Raw genomic sequence first — 20,314 nt, forward strand, 5'->3', positions numbered from 1 at the left:
AGAATGATCCCTGGAATGAAGAGCTTGTCGTATGAGGAACGGTTGAGGACGCTGGGTCTATATTCGTTGGAGTTTAGAAGGAGGAGGGGAGATCTTATTGAAACTTACAGGATACTGTGAGGCCTGGATAGAGTGGACTTGGAGAGGATTTTTCCACTAGTAGGAAAAACTGGAACCAGAGGGCACAACCTCAGGCTAGAGGGACAATCCTTTAAAACAGAGATGAGGAGAAATTTCTTCAGCCAGAGAGTGGTGAATCGGTGGAACTCTTTGCCGCAGAAGGCTGTGGAGGCCAGGTCCTTGAGTGTCTTTAAGGCAGAGATAGATAAGTTGTTGATTAATAAAGGGATCAGGGGTTATGGGGAAAAGGCAAGGGAATGGGAATGAGAAAAAAAATCAGCCATGTTTGAATAACAGAGCAGATTCAATGGGTTGAGTGGCCTAATTCTGCTGTTGTGTCTTATGGACCCAAGCCAGGAATCGAACCTGAGTCCCTGGTGTTGTGAGGTAGCAGCGCTAACCACTGTGCCAGTGTGTTTCTGAGGAGATTGCCAAAACGAGAGGTGGAGTGTTTGAGGAGCTGTGTAAGGCCATTCATTGGCACTAAGATTTACGAAGAAACTGAGTGCTGTACCCCAATATAGTTTGATACTATTTCCTTTTTTTATATAAATCTATCTGAAGGGGGTATCCATGGGTGGCGGATTGACACTAATTCATGCTCTCTTTTTGTGATCAATCCATTTTCAGTCTTATTAATCAACCTGTTCCAAATTACCACTCTTAAATATATAAAGGAATATTTCTAAAGCAAGAGTCAAAACAACAAATTGTGCTTATTCACAGTAGATTTTCTGTTTGGCGATATGCAAATCTGTTTGATTTGAACATAAATTTGGCGGTTAAAAACATTTCAAGATGAGCACAATTTTGAGTGAAATTGCACCTGAATTACCGTTTAGATTGAACTAGAAACTTTACATTCAAATGTGTTCCTCCTTGGCAATTTTGTTATGTTTACTCCAACCTGCTGCTGTTTCTCAGGCCTTGAATCAGGGACGAGAAAACTCTCAGTTCAATCATGCTATAGCATCATTTGTAAAGAAAATTAATTGAGCTGAAAAGGATGAATACTTCTTAAACAAGTGGTCTTGGAAACAGGAATGATTGGAATGAATGCCGATAATAGAAGATACCTCAAGGAATGGAAGTAAAGGTGGATATCACTCTATTGAATGAAAATAGAATGCTCTCAAAATATGGAGTGGAATTTTACTGCCCCATCACATTGGGGAGGGGCCATAAAATGCAGCGAGCTGCTCAAAACTCTATTGATTCAGTGGGACCATAAAATCTCACCATGGTAAAACTCCGCCTGTGAAGTTAGGTAATAAAAGATTGTACACATGATGTTGAACTTTGAATTGGACAGAGTAGAATGCTATTGCCGGTTGTCATGTTCAAAACAAAAGAACACATCCCAAAAGATCCATGCCAAAAATCTATATTTATTTTTCTAGTTCATTTGATTTCTAGAATTGATATATATCACGGTGGCACAGTAGTTAGCACTGCTGCCTCACAGCTCCAGGGGCCCGCTTTCGATTCCCAGCTTGGGTCACTGTCTGTGCAGAGTCTGCACATTCTCCCCGTTTCCTCCGGGTGCTCCGATATCCTCCCACAAGTCCAAAAGACGTGCTGGCTAGGTGCATTGGCCATGCTAAATTCTCCCGCAGTGTACCTGAACAGGTGCTGGAGTGTGGCAACTAGGGGATTTTCACAGTAACTTCATTGCAGTGTTAATGTAAGCCTACTTGTGACACTAATAAATAAACTTTAAACTTTATCTAGAGGATGCAGAAGTTATGTTACAGCTACACAAAACCCTGGTTAGACCCAACTTGGAGTACTGTGAGCAGATATGGGCACATCACCTTCGGAAGGATATGTTGACCTTAGAGGAAGTGCAGTGTAGGTTTACAAGAATGATACCTGGACTTCAGGGATTTAACTAAGAGGAGAGATGATACAAATTGGACCTATTTTCTCTAGAATTTAGAAGGTTAAGGGGTAATCTGATTGAAGTCTTCAAGGTACTAACAGAAAAAGACAAACTGATAAAGATAAACTATTTTCACTCATTGAATATTCTAGAACTCGGGAACACAGTCTAAAAATTAGGACTAGACCATTCAGGAGAGATGTTAGGAAGCACTTAAAGGGTGGTAGAAGTCTGGAACTCTCTTCCAGAAATAGCAGATGGTGCAAGATCAGCTGCTATCTTTAAATCTGAGATAGATAAATTTTTATGAAGCAAAGCTATTCAGGGATATGGGCCAAAGACAGGTGGATGGAGTTAGGCCACAGAGCAGCCATGATTTCATTAAATGGCCAAATAAACTCAATGGGCTAAATGGCCTATTCCTGTTCCTATGTTCCTGAATGCACACCTCTATTTTTTAAAAAATGCCCTCATAAGATTTTATTGGACCCTCTTGAAATTAATTTTTTCGGCATTAGAGGCAGCTAAAGAGCTCAGATTTCTGCTACTGTTCTTGAATTAACAATGCTAAGCCTTGCTGACATCAGACCTATACCAAACTGCCATAAATGGCCCCAGGATGGGAAAGAGGGGCAATCCCTGTGGTTTTGGGTGAACAGCTCCTGCGGTGTCCATGCAGAGGAGCCAGGAAAATTGGCCCCCTGTACTCCAATCATCATAGAATTAAACAAACTCACAAATGATGCCAGGGTTTCGCAAGTGATTTTTTTATTGAGTGACTAAATTAAAACTGCAATTTGTTCACAAGCTCTGAAGCAAAGCATTTACTATTCCATTCTAGTGAAGTGCTAGGTTTAATCAAAAAGCTGAAAGACCAATGGATGACTGGCATTTTAATTAGTTATCACAGGAAAATTAAACTCAATGCAATCTGGTCAATGTGTCAATATAGTTCAAATAAATTCCAGTGCTGTATTGGCATTCCACTAATAGTTACTGTTACGTTTAGTAAGCATTTGTGTCACAACCCACTTAAAATACGAGCTAAAAACATTATGGGCAAGATGATCATTACTGTGAAATACTATTCCTCTTTCAATTGCTTATGTCCAATAACTGGTTTAAGAATAGCACAGGTAGCTAATTACAATAATAGATGCCACAGAGTTCCAGTGTAATGGGAAGGTGGTGGTGTAGTAGCATTGTAACTGGACTCGTAATCCAGAGACATAGGGTTTTGCTCTGGGGAGCCAGTTTCAAATCCCACCACGACAGGTCGTGTAATATAAATTCAATAAGAAAAAACTCTGGGGCGGCATGGTTGCACAGTGATTAGCATTACTGTCTCACAGCTCCAGGGACCCGGGTTTGATTCCAGCCTTGGCTGACTGTCTGTGTGGAGTTTGTATGCACTCCCCATGTCTGGGTTTCCTCCAGGTGCTCTAATTTCCTCCCACAGTCCAAAGAGGTGCAGGCTAGGTGAATTGGCCATGCATAAACAAAACCCCATTTAAACCAGTTAAGCAGCAATAAAAGATGCCACTGCAGACCTCACAGTGCTAAAAGCAAAAATAAAGCATGTTTACAAACTGCAGAGAGCATGATTAAAAACACATTTCTTAAAAGTACAGTAGCGTGACAATGGAGTTACAGGGATAGGGTGAGGATGGAGACGAGAGCCTAGTTAAGTTCCTCCGTCAGAGAGTTGGCGCAAATTTGACAGGCCGAATGCCTCTTCTCCACATTCTATTCTATCAAAGGTCTAATGATAACCATTGCTGATTGTTGTAAAAGTACATTTAGTTCATTAATGACCTTTAGGGAAGGAAGTCCACCATCTTTACCTGGTCTGGTCTACGTGTGAATCCAAACCCACATTTTGGCCCACCAAAATCCCACTTCAGTGGAAGCAGCTGGTAATTTAAATGGCCAGCTGCCTCTACGAACAGCACATGTGCAAACCTTGACCCAGGGAAAATGGAACATGTCGTACTTAGGTGTGAGACTTATCATTTCTGGCCATTTCTGGGATTTTCACTATGAATGGGAGGTCTGTATTGTGGTGAAAATCTGTGCCTGAGTTCCATATTCCAGTCAATAGACCTCCAGATGTCATATACAAGAAGTCTCACACCTTTTTGAGAATCAATTCAAATTTCATTGGGAAACACCCAATTCTCTAAAAGATAAACTACAGTCACATCTGGCATGTGACAGAAGTCTTCCCTTCGCATTCAATTTAAAGGAAAATAGCAAAGCCTCATTTGTAAGCCAGAGGGGGTGATCTTGAACTTGCATTCGCCAACCGTGTGGATGCTGGCAGGGCCTCAAGATCCACGAGTCGCAGTTCTTGCCGACCTTCCCCGCCCCTTGCCGGTGGCGTCATCACATTTACACTATAATGGGCGCGAACCTATTTTTACATTCATTTAAATAAATATAAATGTTATTAACCCACCCACTCGCCATATATTGACCTCTGCCGTATATAGACACGTCACGTTGGAGTGGTTTACAACAGGTTCACACAGACGTGAACCTGTCGTGGGGGCCTCCTTGGCGACATAAAGGTAGTGCAGTCCCCAGGGGAGAGGAAGGTAGTGGCCTGACATTGACCCTTGGCACTGCCCGTTGGCATGGCCAAGTTGGCACCATGCCCATGCCAACCTGGTATTCTAACCGGCTCAGTCCACAGGGGGGTGTGGGGGTGAAGGGTTCCGATGATTGGGGGGCATGGTGGGGGCTGACTCCGATCAGAGTTGGGAAAGGGAGCCCCTCAGAGCTCCGGGGTGGTCTGAGAGGAGGGGGGTTATACAGGTTATGATCGAGGCGCCCTTTAAACATGGCACCCCAATCTCTGTGCAGCCTGGTTTAGCCAGCATGTTACGCTCCATTCCTCTGTACGACGGTGTGAAAAATACCGCTTGATTTTTTTTGGCAGAATGTCGTAAGATCTGGAGTGAAAATCGATCTTTCTTTTCTGGAGAGAAATACATTGCTTTTCTCGCCGGAAACAACACTCATTTCTTCATAAGATTTAGCAGATAATTTTAAAAACACAGAGGAAGTACCCTATGTATGTCAACATATAAGTTGACCTTTGTAGCATCCAAAAATCCTCAAATAAACAGAGGTCGACTGATAAGCTGAGTATAAAAATGAACTGCTGGAATGAGTGATCATTTTAAAATGTCATTGCCATTTGACACAAAGTGTGGGTGTGTCATAAACTGCTGCTTGATCCCTTGCGCCCAGTTTTGAGATAAATAAAATAAGCATTTGTGGGGTGAAAAATTGAGGCTGATTACAAATGCAAGTGTACAATGTGTTGGCCAAAAAGTAGGGTCGACTTATACACTGAGTATACACCAAAAACATGATTTTGGGACTGGAAAAATAGGGGGCTACTTATATGCCCTGATATATGGCAACTTCAAAGTCAATGAAAGAACACAATTATTCATTCAGAAAAAAGTCAATGCCTAACACTGGTTTTGTCATCACACACTACTTCTACTGTGAAGCTGTATGTTAAAGCAGGCAAGTACTGCATTTACTATTCCTCTCACGCACTCTATTACACTGTGCTAGGAATTCAACACTATCTACTAATCCATCATTTCAGCCATGTGAGAAAGTGTTATGTCATGTTAATTAATTGGTACTGTATCTATGTTTGTATTTCTCTAGACTTAGTGCAGGCACTATTATTGCACACATACTTTGATTAATTTGATAAGATGAAATGGTCTGGCTTCATGATTAAATACTCACCATTCCCTTTACAATAATTCAATCCTCAATTCTTTCACCGAGTCTTCTTGGTGAAAAATGTCCACATGTAGCAATAGTAACAGAGCTCCAAACATAGTTTTGTTGAATGGTTGTGGAGAATTTTACCCACCCCCCACCAACCACACCCCCCACCCCCACACCCTGTCACTCCACCCTCCGGCCAAAGCCAAATGAATGAGTTTGGGTCAGGTAAGATGTGATGATTTTAAAAAGCTCAAACCTGACTCCAACCTGCTTCCAATTCACCCATTTCTGATTTTAATGAAGGGAGGACAGGGAGAGGGCACACAACTCGCTGCCAGGAAGCAGGTTTGGTTACTCAGATATGATAACCATCCCCCACCCCTCAGATTTAACCTATTTTCCAGGTTTAACCGTGGCAGGTTAGGTTTCCTGTGGAACCACAGCAGTTAAAAGGAGGCAAGGACTGCTTTGTTAAGAGGGAAAGTGCCTTTACAACATAACTTTTAGATCAGGGATTCTCCTTCCCAACCCACCAGCCTATCTTCTCTATCAGGCCACCACACCCTTCTCCAAGCAAAGATCAGACCCACCCCCAGATTGGAGATCAAACTGCACCCATGCCTATTCAAGATCAGAGATTGGCTCTCTCCCCATCCATGACTGAAGATTGTCCATGTCAAATGGGTTCAAGCCAGATGGTGAAGTATGGAGCAGGACACAGATCTTTCCCTTTTTAATACGGTTATTCACAGGATGCAGCATAACAGACCTCTGCCTCCTGACTACTACCCCAGTGTCCCAGCTGATTCTGTATGTAATCTCAGATCTTAATCAAGCAAAGCCCATCACGTGTGCATCCTTAACAATATAATTAACAAACTATTAATAGATTCCACATTCTTTGCACAAAAAAAATCTTTATAACATACTTCAACACACAAAGCAAAGAGAAAAATAGTTTTCCATTGTTTCAGGGTGAAAAATTTCAAAGTGAAGAATTTTTGAAACCACCTAAAGAAGTGAGTGATGTAGAAAGGGAGCTGTGAAAATTAAATAAATATGATTTAGGATTGATTGATGTATTGAGGGTATAATATTTCTCAGTTAGGTCTGTTTTGTGGAAAGCAAACACAACATGGTGTATTGGTACCTTAGAGAAATCGTAGGCATCTTTACATAGAAACATAGAAAAAAGAAGCAGGAGTAGGCCATTCAGCCCTTCAAGCCTGCTCCACCATTCATTTTGATCATGGCTGATCATCAAATTCAATATCCTGATCCCCCTTTCCTCCCCATAACCCTTGACCCCTTTAGCCCCAAGAGCTATATCTATTTTTTTTCTTGAAATCAGACAACATTTGATTTCCACAGATTCACCATTCTCTGGGTGAAGAAATTTCTCCTCACCTCAATCCTTTATCCTCAAACAATGACCCCCAGTTCTCGGCCAACTGATATGGATGTAGCCCCCAAATGAATTCTTCATATGGACTGTCCACAGCAGGACATATGCTAATTTATAATTTGGTTGGTCAGCCAAGATCTTGTGCAGCATTTTCAATCACCATATGATTTATTTCACAAAGACATTCAGCTGCAGTGCTCATCATTACATTATTCATATTTTTCTGCCTCTAAATGTGTCATTGGCAAACTTCTTCACTCCCGACCACTCAAGCCCGTTCAGTCAGTCAGCATTTTTAAAATGAAAATGTTTCTATCCTTGACATTAATGTCTCATGCTAATCGGAGACTTACAATAGTCTGTGATATTGTCCTCTGATACTTTTCCATATATCACATTTTTACCAAGCTTTTTACTAAGCTTTGTGTACTCATCATCAACTGATTCAGTAGGATTTTTAATCTATGACAAAAAGGATGAGGTGGAAATCCTGGTGTTGGAATGGGGTGGGCACAGTAAGAAGTCTCACAACACAAGGTTAAAGTCCAACAGGTCAGTTAGCTTAATTTCTGTAGTAGGAAAAATGCTTGAATCTATCATCAAGGAAGAAATAGCGAGACATCTGGATATAAATTGGTAAGACGCAGCATGGGTTCATGAAGGGCAGGTCATGTTTGACTAAGTTGGAGGAATTCTTCAAGAACATTACATGCGCAGTGGACAATGGGGAACCTGTGGATGTGGTGTATTTGGATTTCTAGAAGGCATTTGACAAGGTGCCGCACCAAAGACTGCTACATAAGATAAAGGTGCACGGTGTTACAGGTAATGTATTAGCATGGACAGAGGATTGGTTAACTAACAGAAAGCAAAGAGTGGGGGTAAATGGGTGTTTTTCTGGTTGGCAAGTGGCTAGTGTGTGCCTTAGGGATCAGTGTTGGGACCGCAGTTGTTTACCATTTACGTAGATGATTTGGAGTTGGGGACCAAGTGTAGTGAGTCAAAATTTGCAGATGACACTAAGATGAGTGGCAGAGCAAAGTGTGCAGAGGACGCTGAAAGTCTACAAAGGGATATAGATAGTCCAAGTGAGTGGGCAAGGGTCTGGCAAATGGAGCACAATGTTGGTAAATGTGAGGTCATCCATTTTGGTAGGAATAACAGCAAAATGGACTATTATTTAAATGGTAAAAAATTGCAGCATGCTGCTGTGCAGAGGGACCTGGATGCCCTTGTGCAGGAATCTCAAGGAGTTGGTTTGCAGGTGCAGCAGGTAATTAAAAAGGCAAATGGAATTTTGTCCTTCATTGCTGGAGGGATGGAGTTTAAAAGCAGTGAGGTAATGTTGCAGCTGTATAAGGTGCTGGTGAGGCCACACCTGGAGTACTGTGTACAGTTTTGGTCTCCTTACTTGAGAAAGGATATACTGGCACTGGAGGGGATGCAGAGGAGACTCACGAGGTTGATTCCGGAGTTGAGAGGGTTGGCTTATGAGGAAAGACTGAATAGACTGGGGCTATACTCATTGGAATTCAGAAGAATGAGGGGAGATCTTAGAGAAATATATAAGATTATGAAGGGAATAGATAAGATAGAAGCAGGGAAGGTGAAACTAGAACTAGGGGGCATGGCCTCAAAATAAGGAGGAGCAGATTCAGGACTGAATTGAGGAGGAACTTCTTCACACAAAGGGTTGTGAATCTGTGGAATTCCCTGCCCAGTGAAGCAGTTGAGGCTACCTCATTGAATGTTATTAAGGCAAGGATAGATAAATATTTGAACAGTAAAGGAATTAAGGGCTGTGGTGAATGGGCGGGTAAGTGGATCTGAGTCCACGAAAAGATCAGCCATGATCTTATTGAATGGCAGAGCAGGCACGAGGGGCCAAATGGCCTACTCTTGCTCCTAGTTCTTATGTTCTTATGTTCTAGGTTTATTTGGTAGCACAAGTTTTTGGAGCGCTGCTCCTTCATCAGGTGATATATTTGCAGGCCCAGATCTGCTGGATCCCCCTCCTAGGTTCAGTGACCACTCCCTTTCCAATCCTATCCCAAGATCTGGACAAACATTTCCCCTTTCTGTTTGCCAAACACCAAACCTGCAGGTTCCCCTTCAATCACACATCATTTTGGAACTATGCGTTCTTCCACTGTCGCTGGGTCAAAATCCTGGAACTTCCTAACCGCACGTGTGATGGTTCAAGAAGGCAGTTGACAACCACCTTCTTAAGGGTAATTAGGGAAGGGCAACAAATGCTGGCCCATCCAGCGATGTCCACATCCTATGAAAGTAAAAAATAGTAGGGTCATTTTGGGCACTGTTAAAGCTGTATCTCAGCTTAATTGTAAGATTTGCTTCTTTGTTGTGAGTTAAAGATTTTTTTTCATTACCTTGGCCTTTATTCAGCCTGGTTATGCTGGTGATGCCAGAAACTGTACCTTTTCTTGCTCTTTTAAAAGGAAACAATACAATAATTTTCACAAAACCCAGGCTCCTCATTATTTTGATTTGCATTTATGAATAGTATAAAAAGGATGAGAGGAAAACAGCAATTGGTTCATTGATGCTGCCCCATGCCATGATGACCAGGTGATCATGACAAACGTTTCTTATCTTACCCTGCCTGTGCCCCACTCCCTATGCTTACCAGTCTTCATCCTCATCTCAATGCTCCCCATCCCACCATGAAAGATTAAAAAAAGAGGGAAAATATACGGCCAATGATGGAAAAAATATTCTGGATAATCTCTCTCCTGCTCCCTTTGGGAATCTAAACCAGTCCAGGTGAACATAAAAACCAAATGTTATCTGCAAAGACTCTTAACAATCTCTGTCCCCATCAGGAACCAGTCCAAATTCCTCTTGAAGCCTTGCAGAGAATTAACACCCACCACACCAGCTGGCAATGTATTGCTGAGGCTCACAGTTCTCCAACTAATTTTAGAAATGTAAAACAAATTAAAAACTGACCATGCTATTCACAAACGATAGGATTTATTTAGGAAAGTCACTACAATACAGGTCTACAAAACAATGCTTTGCTAGTAGATTGTGCACAAATATTGAATTACAATATTTATGAATTTACAAATGTGCACTTCAATACTAAATGTACAAATGTCTCCAGCATTTATACAAACAAAACAGAAAAAAGTCATCTTTATGCTCATATTTCACTTGTGGAAGATGTGAGACTATTGTTATTCAGATCCCAGCAGATGTTAATATTGGACAAATCAGATAGCAGTGTGAAACTTGGCTGGATAGATCCTAACTTCCCTTAAGAAACGTGAAGGTAAATTACCAAACAAATTCACAGGAGTACGCTCATGAACGTTTAATATAAATAATAAAATATTTATTAAAACAAGAAAAGTGAACTATAATACATCAGGCAAAAAATTTGGAAAGATCTCACCAAGACAATACAAATTCCCTCTATTCTTTTAGACCAGCAATATATTTACAGGTACAGAAACCAGTGAAGAGTTACCACAATATTAACACAAAGGGACACACTTAGGACTGGCAAATGTTGTCCTCCAATTAAATTCCTGACCATTCACTTGGTACTTCTCACTCAACTCATATCTCTTCCCAAGACACCCTGAAACCACACTCTAAACTTGCTGAGGGCGATCTTGAGCCTGCACTCACCATCCATGGGAATTGCGGCAGGTCTCAAGATCCGAAAAAAGTCAGAAGTCACAAATTTCTCCGGCTAGATTGCGACTTCCAATTTTCGCCGTCCCTTGCTGACAGTGTAATCAGGGGTGTGGACCAGATCTAAATGCATTTCCACTCATTACCATATTATTTATGACCCCTCTCACTGTATATTCAGCCCAGATGTGAAACAGTGGTGGGCATCCTGCTGGGGTCCAGTGTTCAGGTAGGAAGAGGGGGTGTGGACCCTTACCCAGACTTACCCCATCAGCTCACGTATTTACCCCACTGATCTCCCTAACCTATTACCAAAGAGGTACATCCAACTTGTGCCCCCTCTACCCAGGTCAGATCCCCTGGATTCCCCCCACTAGGTTCAGCGACCACTCCCTAATCTTGGGACACTAAGGGTCAATTTAGCATGGCCAATCCACCTAATCTGCACACCTTTGGACTATGGGAAGAAACCGGAGCACCCGGAGGAAACCCACGCAGACACAGGGAGAGCATGCAAACTCCGCACAGGCAGTCACCCGAGGTTAGAATCAAACTTGGACCCCTGACACTGCAAGGCAACAGTGCTAACCAGTGTCCTCTGGGTGCTCCAGTTTCCTCCCACAGTCCGAAGGTATGCAAGTTAGGTGGATTGACCATGCTAAATTCTCCCCCAGTGTATCCGAACAGGCACTAGATCGTTATGACTCGGGAATTTTCACAGTAACTTCATTGCAGTGTTAATGTAAGCCTACTTGTGACACTCATAAATAAACTTAATAAACGTAAATCCTGGCTTTGTTAGGAATCAATTTGTAAATTTAACAATATAATCAACAAGTTATTAACAGTACACATCCCCAACCAGGTTCAGAGATTACCAAAACGCTACATCCAACTTGTGCCCCCTCAGCCCGGGTCAGATCCCCGATCCCCCTCCTAGGTTCAGCGACCACTCCCTTTCCAATCTATCCCAAGATCTGGACAAACTTTTCCCCTTCCTGTTTACCAAGCACCAAACCTACAGGTTCCCCTCCAGTCACATACCATCTTGGAACTATATTGCGTTCTTTCACTGTCGCTGGGTCAAAATCCTGGAACTTCCTTCCTAACCACCCAGGTGATGGTTCAAGAAGGCAGCTGACAACCACCTTCTCAAGGGTAATAAGGGAAAGGCAACAAATGCTGGCCCATCCAGCGATGTCCACATCCTACAAAAGTAAAAAATAGTAGGGTTATTTTGTACACTGTTAAAACTCAATCTCAGGTTAATTGTAAGATTTGCTTCTTTGTTGTGAGTGAGTTAAAGATTTTTTTCATTACCTTGGCCTTTATTCAGCCTGGTTATGACGGCGATGCCGGAAACTGTAATTTTTCTTGCTCTCTTAAGTCGAAACAGCACAGTAATTTTCACAAAACCCATTACTTTGATTCACATGAATATAATAAAAAGAATGAGAGGAAAACATCAGCTGGTTCATTGATGCTGCCCCATGCCATGATGACCAGGTGATCATGACAAACATTTCTTATCTTACCCTGCCTGTGCCCCACCCCCTATGCTTACCAGTCTTCATCCTCATCCCAATACCCCCCCCATCCCACCAAAGCCATGAAAGATTAAAAAAAAGGGAAAAATGTGGCCAATAAGGGAAAAAATATTCTTGAAAATCTCTCTCCTGCTCCCTTTCGGGATCCAAATCAGTCCAGCAAAATCACATGAACCAAATGTTATCTACAAAAACACTTATCCTCCCTAGTAAGCAATCTCTGTCCCCATCAGGAACCAGTCCAAATTCCTCTTGAAGTCTTGCAGAGAATTAACACCCACCACACCAGCTGGCAATGTATTGCTGAGGCTCACAGTTCTCCAACTAATTTTAGAAATGTAAAACAAATTAAAAACTGACCATGGTATTCACAAACGATAGGATTTATTTGGGAAAGTCACTACAATACAGGTCTGCAAAACAATGCTTTGCTAGTAGATTGCGCACAAATATTGAATTACAATATTTATCAACTGTACAAATGTGCACCTCAATACTAAATGTAAAAAAATGTCTCCGGCATTTATACAAACAAAAAAGAAAATAGACATCTTTACACTAATATTTCACTTGTGGAAGAGTGACTATTGCTGTTATGATCCCTGCAGATGTTGAAATTGGACAAATCAGATACCAGTGTGAAACTTGGCTGAATAGATCCTAACTTCCCTTAAGAAACGTGAAGGTAAATTACCAATCAAATTCACAGGAGTCTGCTCATGAACATTTAATATAAATAATAAAATATTTATTAAAACAAGAAAAGTGAACTATAATACACCAGACAAAAAGGTTGGAAAGATCTCAATACAAACACAAGAAGACAATTCAAATTCCCTCTACTCTTTTAGATTTGCAATATACTTACAGATACATAAACCAGTGAAGGGTTACCACTGGCTTAACACAAAGGGACGCATTTAGGACTGGCAAATGTTGTCCTCCAATGAAATTCCTGAGCATTCACTTAGTACTTCTCAATCAACTCATATCTCTTCCCAAGACACCCAGAAACCACACTCTAAACTTGCTGGAGGCAATCTTGAGCTTGCGCTCACCATCTGCAGGAACGGCGGCACAGTTCAAGATCCGACGAAACCCAGAAGTCACAAATCTTACCGGCCAGTTTGCGAATTCCAATTTTCACCATCCCTCGTCGGCAATGTAATCAGGGGCATGGGCCAGATCTAAATGCATTTCCACTCTCACCATATTATTTATGATGCCCCTCACCGTATATTGAGCCCAGATGTGAAACAATGGTGGGGATCCCACTGGGGGTCCAGTGCTCAAGGAGGAAGATGGGGTGCCGGCATTGACTGTGTGGGTGGGGGTTTGTGGGTAGGAGGTCTGACGTTCTGGGGGAAGGGGGGTGCCAGCACTGACCGGGTGTGTGGGGGATTGAGGAAAGGGATCCGATGTTCGGGTAGAGGGAGGGAGGGAGCCGGCACTGACTGCTGTCGGGGATGATGAATATTAGCTCTGATTGCCGGGGGCGAATGCCGGCTCTGATATCGCAGAGATGAGTACCGCCTCTGATTCCGGGGAACGGGGTGGGTGGGGTGATGGAGAGGCGCTCCATGGTGCGGGGGAGGTTATTGTTTTGACTGATCAGAGCATCCTTTAAACATGGCATCCTGATCCCAATGCAGCCAGGCTTTGCTAGCATGTCGAGGCCCCACCTCCCTATATGATGTCATGAAACATGCTCATGTAGTTCTTTTGTGACAGTGTGGTAAGATCTGGACAGAAAACTGGGCAGTTTCTCTGGCGAGAAATTTACCGTTTTTCCCACTGGAACCAACATTTTATGGTCTGATTTTTGTCACTGTTGCTTCAGAGTGAATAAATGAATTCCCTACACTCAGTCTTCTAGTAGCACCTCTGCTAAAGTAATCTTTTTTCTAAGCCCTTATGACTGATTCATCAATTAGCTACCATCCCAATAGCCTTGTAGTTTTTCTTCTCAGCGAACTTAAATATCCTTGTCTGTTCTCTCTGACATCCACGCACTTTGAACTCTCCCCCTCACAGCACATCTCTTTTTCCCTGTCTGTGTCATTGGATCACTGTCACCAGGCAACAGCAACATTTTTCTGCTTTGAGTTCCAGTTCCAAAATCATTGAACTTTTAATCCCTTTCAACCCGTCCTTTTCACTTCAGGGACTACAGGGTATGTGCTATGCTGAAGTACTTGCTGACTGAAAGGCTGCTGCACAAAATAGTTGCTTCTAGTCATGGATGAACGAGCAGGCCTTCCTCTTGTAACCAAGCATGACTGGGAGAATGAGCATAGTCATAAAGAGCAGTCTAAAGTGCTTGAAGAGGGACAAGGGGGACAAGAAGATTCAGGGAGAAATTCCCATATCTGAACCAGAGCAAAGACTAGTGTTTGAGACTTCTATGTTGAGCAGCACAAATAAAGAATTTCTGTAGCGCCTTGAAGATTGTGTATGGTCCTCCCTCACACAGCTACAAATGTGCTTTTAGTGCTGGTGAAACATCACCAAACACACCCCTCTTATATGGTATATAATTCATCACATTTCTCCCTCTCTTTAGCTCTGATGAAGAGTCATTTGGACTCGAAACATTAAACATTAAATCTAATGTTAAAACTGACACTGCCAGACCTGCTAGAATTTTCTGTTTTTGTTTCAGATTCCAGCATTAGTAGTATTTTGTCAAATTCCTACCTATCTAATTATAGAGAAACATAGAATCCCTAAATTCAGAAGAAGGCCATTTGGCCCATCGAGTCTGCACTGACCCTTACCCAAGCTTACCCCATAACCTCACGTATTACCCCACTAATCTCCCTAACCTATATATCTTGGGACACAAGGGGCAATTTAGCATGGCCAATCCACCTAACCTGCACATCTTTGGACTATGGGATGAAAACGGAGCACCCCGAGGAAACCCACGCAGACATGGGGAGAACATGCAAACTCCACACCTGGGGTTGGAATCGAACTTGGGTCCCTAGCACTGCGAGGCAGCTTTGCCAACCAGTGTCCTTCAGGTTCTCCAGCTTCCTCCCAAAGTCCAAAGGTGTGCAGGTTAGGTGGATTGGCCAGGCTAAATATCCCCAAGATATGAAGGTTTGGGTTATTAGCGGTGTAAATATGTGGGGTTACGGGCCTGTGTAAGATGCTCTTTCAGAGAGTTGGTGCAGACTCGATGGGCTGAATGGCCTCTTTCTGCATTGTAGGAATTCTATGTTTGTTGATATGTTTAATTGCATGTTCATGGTGAATAGAATAACCTTAGACAAACTTCTAGATTAGCCCAATGTGAAAACCTGGAGAGTTAATCCCCTTTTATGAAAGGTGTCAAATCTATACCCAGTTCCCTATCCTCAAGGAGGACTCTGGGCTCTAATCAGATCCCAGGAGACATTTACAAATCTGGGGCACCCCAGCTGGCCATCAAATTCACACAATGATACTACAGAATGTGAGATCAACAAAACATTCTTCAGGAGTTGAAAGATACCATGGATGTTCACCTGTGTAAAGGAAAAAGACAAAATTCTGTTTAAGAACAACATGTTATAGCCTGTCGGATTCTAGCAAAGGTTCTTTTCAACAAACTGATAAGGCACACGGCAGAATGTGTACTGTCAGAAAGTCAAAGTGGGTCCTGGAAAGGTAGCGGCACATATGACATGATATTTAGCCTCCAACAAATATAAGAGAAATGCCGTTAACCTTATTGTGCCTTTGTTGGCCTAATAAAACCTTTGACATGTTAAATAGAGAGGCCTTGTGAAAAATCTTAGCTAAACTTGGAGGCCAGAGCTTCAGATCTAATACAGCTATTTCAAGGTGGACTAACAGCCAGAGTCACTGGATGGGATTTTCCTCACAATGCAGAGATGCACAGGTTCCTCACAAGTCCAAAGATGTGCAGGTTAGGTGGATTGGACATGCTAAATTGCCCCTTAGTGTCCAAGATGTGCACATTAGATGGATTGGCCACGATCGTGTGCAGGGTTATGAGGTTAGGGTGGAGGATTAGGTGTAGGTAGAGTGCTTTTTTGAAGAGTCGGTGCAGACTCGATGAGATGAATAGCCTCTTTTGCACTGTAGGGATTCTATGAACGCACCGCACATTCCACCATGGCAGAAGTGGCCCGCCATTGGCTGGCTGCAGACTCTGTTCATTCCACCCTGGTCAATGGTATTTCCCATTAAATGCACCCTGCGCCACCAGGAAACCCGCGGCGGAGTGAGTTAGCGGCAGGACCAGGAGATCCCGCCGGTGTGAACGGCCAGAAAATTCTGACCACTAACTGTGGTGAATGCACAGATCTCTTTGATGTAATAAATAGTGTGAAGCAATGGGATGGCCATGGCTCATGTGGTCTTCAGTATGTTCCTTGTTACCATGCATTCCGCTGTCAGAAAAAATAGTGATGGCATGAAAATATCCGGGAAATCCAGTAAATTGGAATGTTTTCTACTAGTTATATATTTCTTGAAATAATTGGAAAATGTGAGCTGTGTCGGCAGGGACAGTTTGGTAATGTTAACGGAACCAGTGCTTTTGATATGGTGATGAGCCGAGCAACATTGCAAACAGGGGAATTCTCCCAAAATAATTCTAAGTGTCGAATTCACATGAAAACTGGAGTAATTCACAGTGGGTTTTTTCAGTGGGAGTTCAGAGAAGAATCTCCCACACTCTGTGCACTGCAGAGGCCACCAGCGTAAATATCATTAAATTTTAGGGGGCGGGGCCTATCCTCGCTGGAGAGGCTGATATCAGCGCACTGAGCGAGTTTCTGCACATGCGCCGATCTGTCAGTGCCGACAGTGGCCCCACACTGACAGCCACCCGATTGCTGGCCAGCTCAATTGGTGGCGACCTCCACAATGCCGGCTCTCCACCCCCTACGGCCCAATCGTTGGCCTCCCGATCATTCCTGGATCCAACCCCTCCCCCCGGCCTGCCCGATCTCCCGCACCCCCCCACCAATTCCCTCCCCCAACAGTAACCCCCCCGCAGTCCCAACACCACCCCTCCCACAGTGCTGACTCCCCCAGCATGCTGACCACCCTCCCCGGCTGACCCCCCCACCCGCCCCGATCGCTGGCTTCCTTCCTTTCCCCACCAATCCCAACTGCAAAGTGGCAGCAGGATCTCCCACCACCACTGATTGCCCCCAGGCCCTGCCCCCTCATAGACCCTGCCCCATGCCCAGTGGGCCATGCCAAGGTGCCCCTTGGTATTGGCACTTTACCCGTGGGGCAGTGTCAGGGGCCCAGCCTGCACTGCCAGAGTGCCAACACTCAGGGGGCATCACCCCCCCCCCCCCCCCCACCACCCGACCTTCTGAGGGGCCCCGATTTCTTCCTTCACCCCAGTGGGGTCGGGCCGCTAGCTCCCCGAAGGTGGGGAGTTAATATAATCCCAACAGGAGTGAAACACTCTGACAGGGTAGGATAAGCTAGCGGGCCCAGAGACTTCAGTCCTGGGCCCACTAATGAGATTCAAATTATATTAAAATGACCATTAAAATGGCATGTGCGTCTCCCCACCGATTTCCAGCGCACAGCAGACGCCACCGGAAATCCGGCGCTGGGAGACACCAGCAGGGCGCGAATGTTTGCACAAACCCCGTGGATTGGCCGCCGTGAGATTCCCCTGGCCTGCTGAGCTAAAAGATGAGTGCAGCGGGATGGGAGAATCATGTTCACCATATGTTCACCTAAGACAAGCTGGTAACAATGTGGAACAGAACATAAAAGGCTTTTGAATATGTGGTTAAATGTTCAAAGGAGGAAACAAGGTGTGAACTTTGCATTTACATTCTAAAAGATAGACTCACAAAATGAAGGTTGTGAAGTTTGACTTCTGAAGAGGTCAGTTCAGATAAGAGAGAAACCGTCTATCAAAAGATCATTAAACCCATGCAAGGAAGCTGCTTCAGGCCTCAGCTGCAGCAGGACTCGCTGCTTAACATCCAGCAAGCCGTGTATGTGAAGAAAGCTCATCCTAAAAAGCCAGTTGTTTGTTTTACCTCAGAAGCAAACCCCAAAGAGAAAAGACAAAATTCTGTTTAAGAACAACATGTTATAGCCTGTCGAATTCTAGCAAAGGTTCTTTTCAACAAACTGATAAGGCACACGGCAGAATGTGTACTGTCAGAAAGTCAAAGTGGGTCCTGGAAAGGTAGCGGCACATATGACATGATATTTAGCCTCCAACAAATATAAGAGAAATGCCGTTAACCTTATTGTGCCTTTGTTGGCCTAATAAAACCTTTGACATGTTAAATAGAGAGGCCTTGTGAAAAATCTTAGCTAAACTTGGAGGCCAGAGCTTCAGATCTAATACAGCTATTTCAAGGTGGACTAACAGCCAGAGTCACTGGATGGGATTTTCCTCACAATGCAGAGATGCACAGGTTCCTCACAAGTCCAAAGATGTGCAGGTTAGGTGGATTGGACATGCTAAATTGCCCCTTAGTGTCCAAGATGTGCACATTAGATGGATTGGCCACGATCGTGTGCAGGGTTATGAGGTTAGGGTGGAGGATTAGGTGTAGGTAGAGTGCTTTTTTGAAGAGTCGGTGCAGACTCGATGAGATGAATAGCCTCTTTTGCACTGTAGGGATTCTATGAACGCACCGCACATTCCACCATGGCAGAAGTGGCCCGCCATTGGCTGGCTGCAGACTCTGTTCATTCCACCCTGGTCAATGGTATTTCCCATTAAATGCACCCTGCGCCACCAGGAAACCCGCGGCGGAGTGAGTTAGCGGCAGGACCAGGAGATCCCGCCGGTGTGAACGGCCAGAAAATTCTGACCACTAACTGTGGTGAATGCACAGATCTCTTTGATGTAATAAATAGTGTGAAGCAATGGGATGGCCATGGCTCATGTGGTCTTCAGTATGTTCCTTGTTACCATGCATTCCGCTGTCAGAAAAAATAGTGATGGCATGAAAATATCCGGGAAATCCAGTAAATTGGAATGTTTTCTACTAGTTATATATTTCTTGAAATAATTGGAAAATGTGAGCTGTGTCGGCAGGGACAGTTTGGTAATGTTAACGGAACCAGTGCTTTTGATATGGTGATGAGCCGAGCAACATTGCAAACAGGGGAATTCTCCCAAAATAATTCTAAGTGTCGAATTCACATGAAAACTGGAGTAATTCACAGTGGGTTTTTTCAGTGGGAGTTCAGAGAAGAATCTCCCACACTCTGTGCACTGCAGAGGCCACCAGCGTAAATATCATTAAATTTTAGGGGGCGGGGCCTATCCTCGCTGGAGAGGCTGATATCAGCGCACTGAGCGAGTTTCTGCACATGCGCCGATCTGTCAGTGCCGACAGTGGCCCCACACTGACAGCCACCCGATTGCTGGCCAGCTCAATTGGTGGCGACCTCCACTGCTGCATTTGGTAACTATCACAGAATCTTTTTTTATAGTCTTACAAAATCTACACAAAGTTGTGGGACTTCTGTGGAAAATTAGCTCTTAAGGTAATGCAATAAAGGTTATTTGGAAATGGATAAAGATAGTGATAATGTGTATAGCCCTTGTCTTAGTTAAGGGTATTTCTAGTACTTTATTGTTATTTATATTATTGCTTAATAAACACATACTTTATTAAAATGATCACAAAATGTCTGATACATTATTCTGGATTTCAAACCTTTCTTCACATTATATCAAATTGCAAAACACATTTGAGGTCTGCTGTTTCAAGTTTCCCTTCTAGGATTTGAAATAGCCCAATGTTTACCATTAGCCGTGGCTCTTAATACTGGGGCATTTTAATAGTAAGAAGTTTAACAACACCAGGTTAAAGTCCAACAGGTTTATTTGGTAGCAAAAGCCACTTTTGTGTGGCTTTTGCTACCAAATAAACCTATTGGACTTTAACCTGGTGTTGTTAAACTTCTTACTGTGTTTACTCC

This window comes from Mustelus asterias, chromosome 20 (genome assembly GCF_964213995.1).
Source record: "Mustelus asterias chromosome 20, sMusAst1.hap1.1, whole genome shotgun sequence".
Classification (NCBI taxonomy): Eukaryota; Metazoa; Chordata; class Chondrichthyes; order Carcharhiniformes; family Triakidae; genus Mustelus; species Mustelus asterias.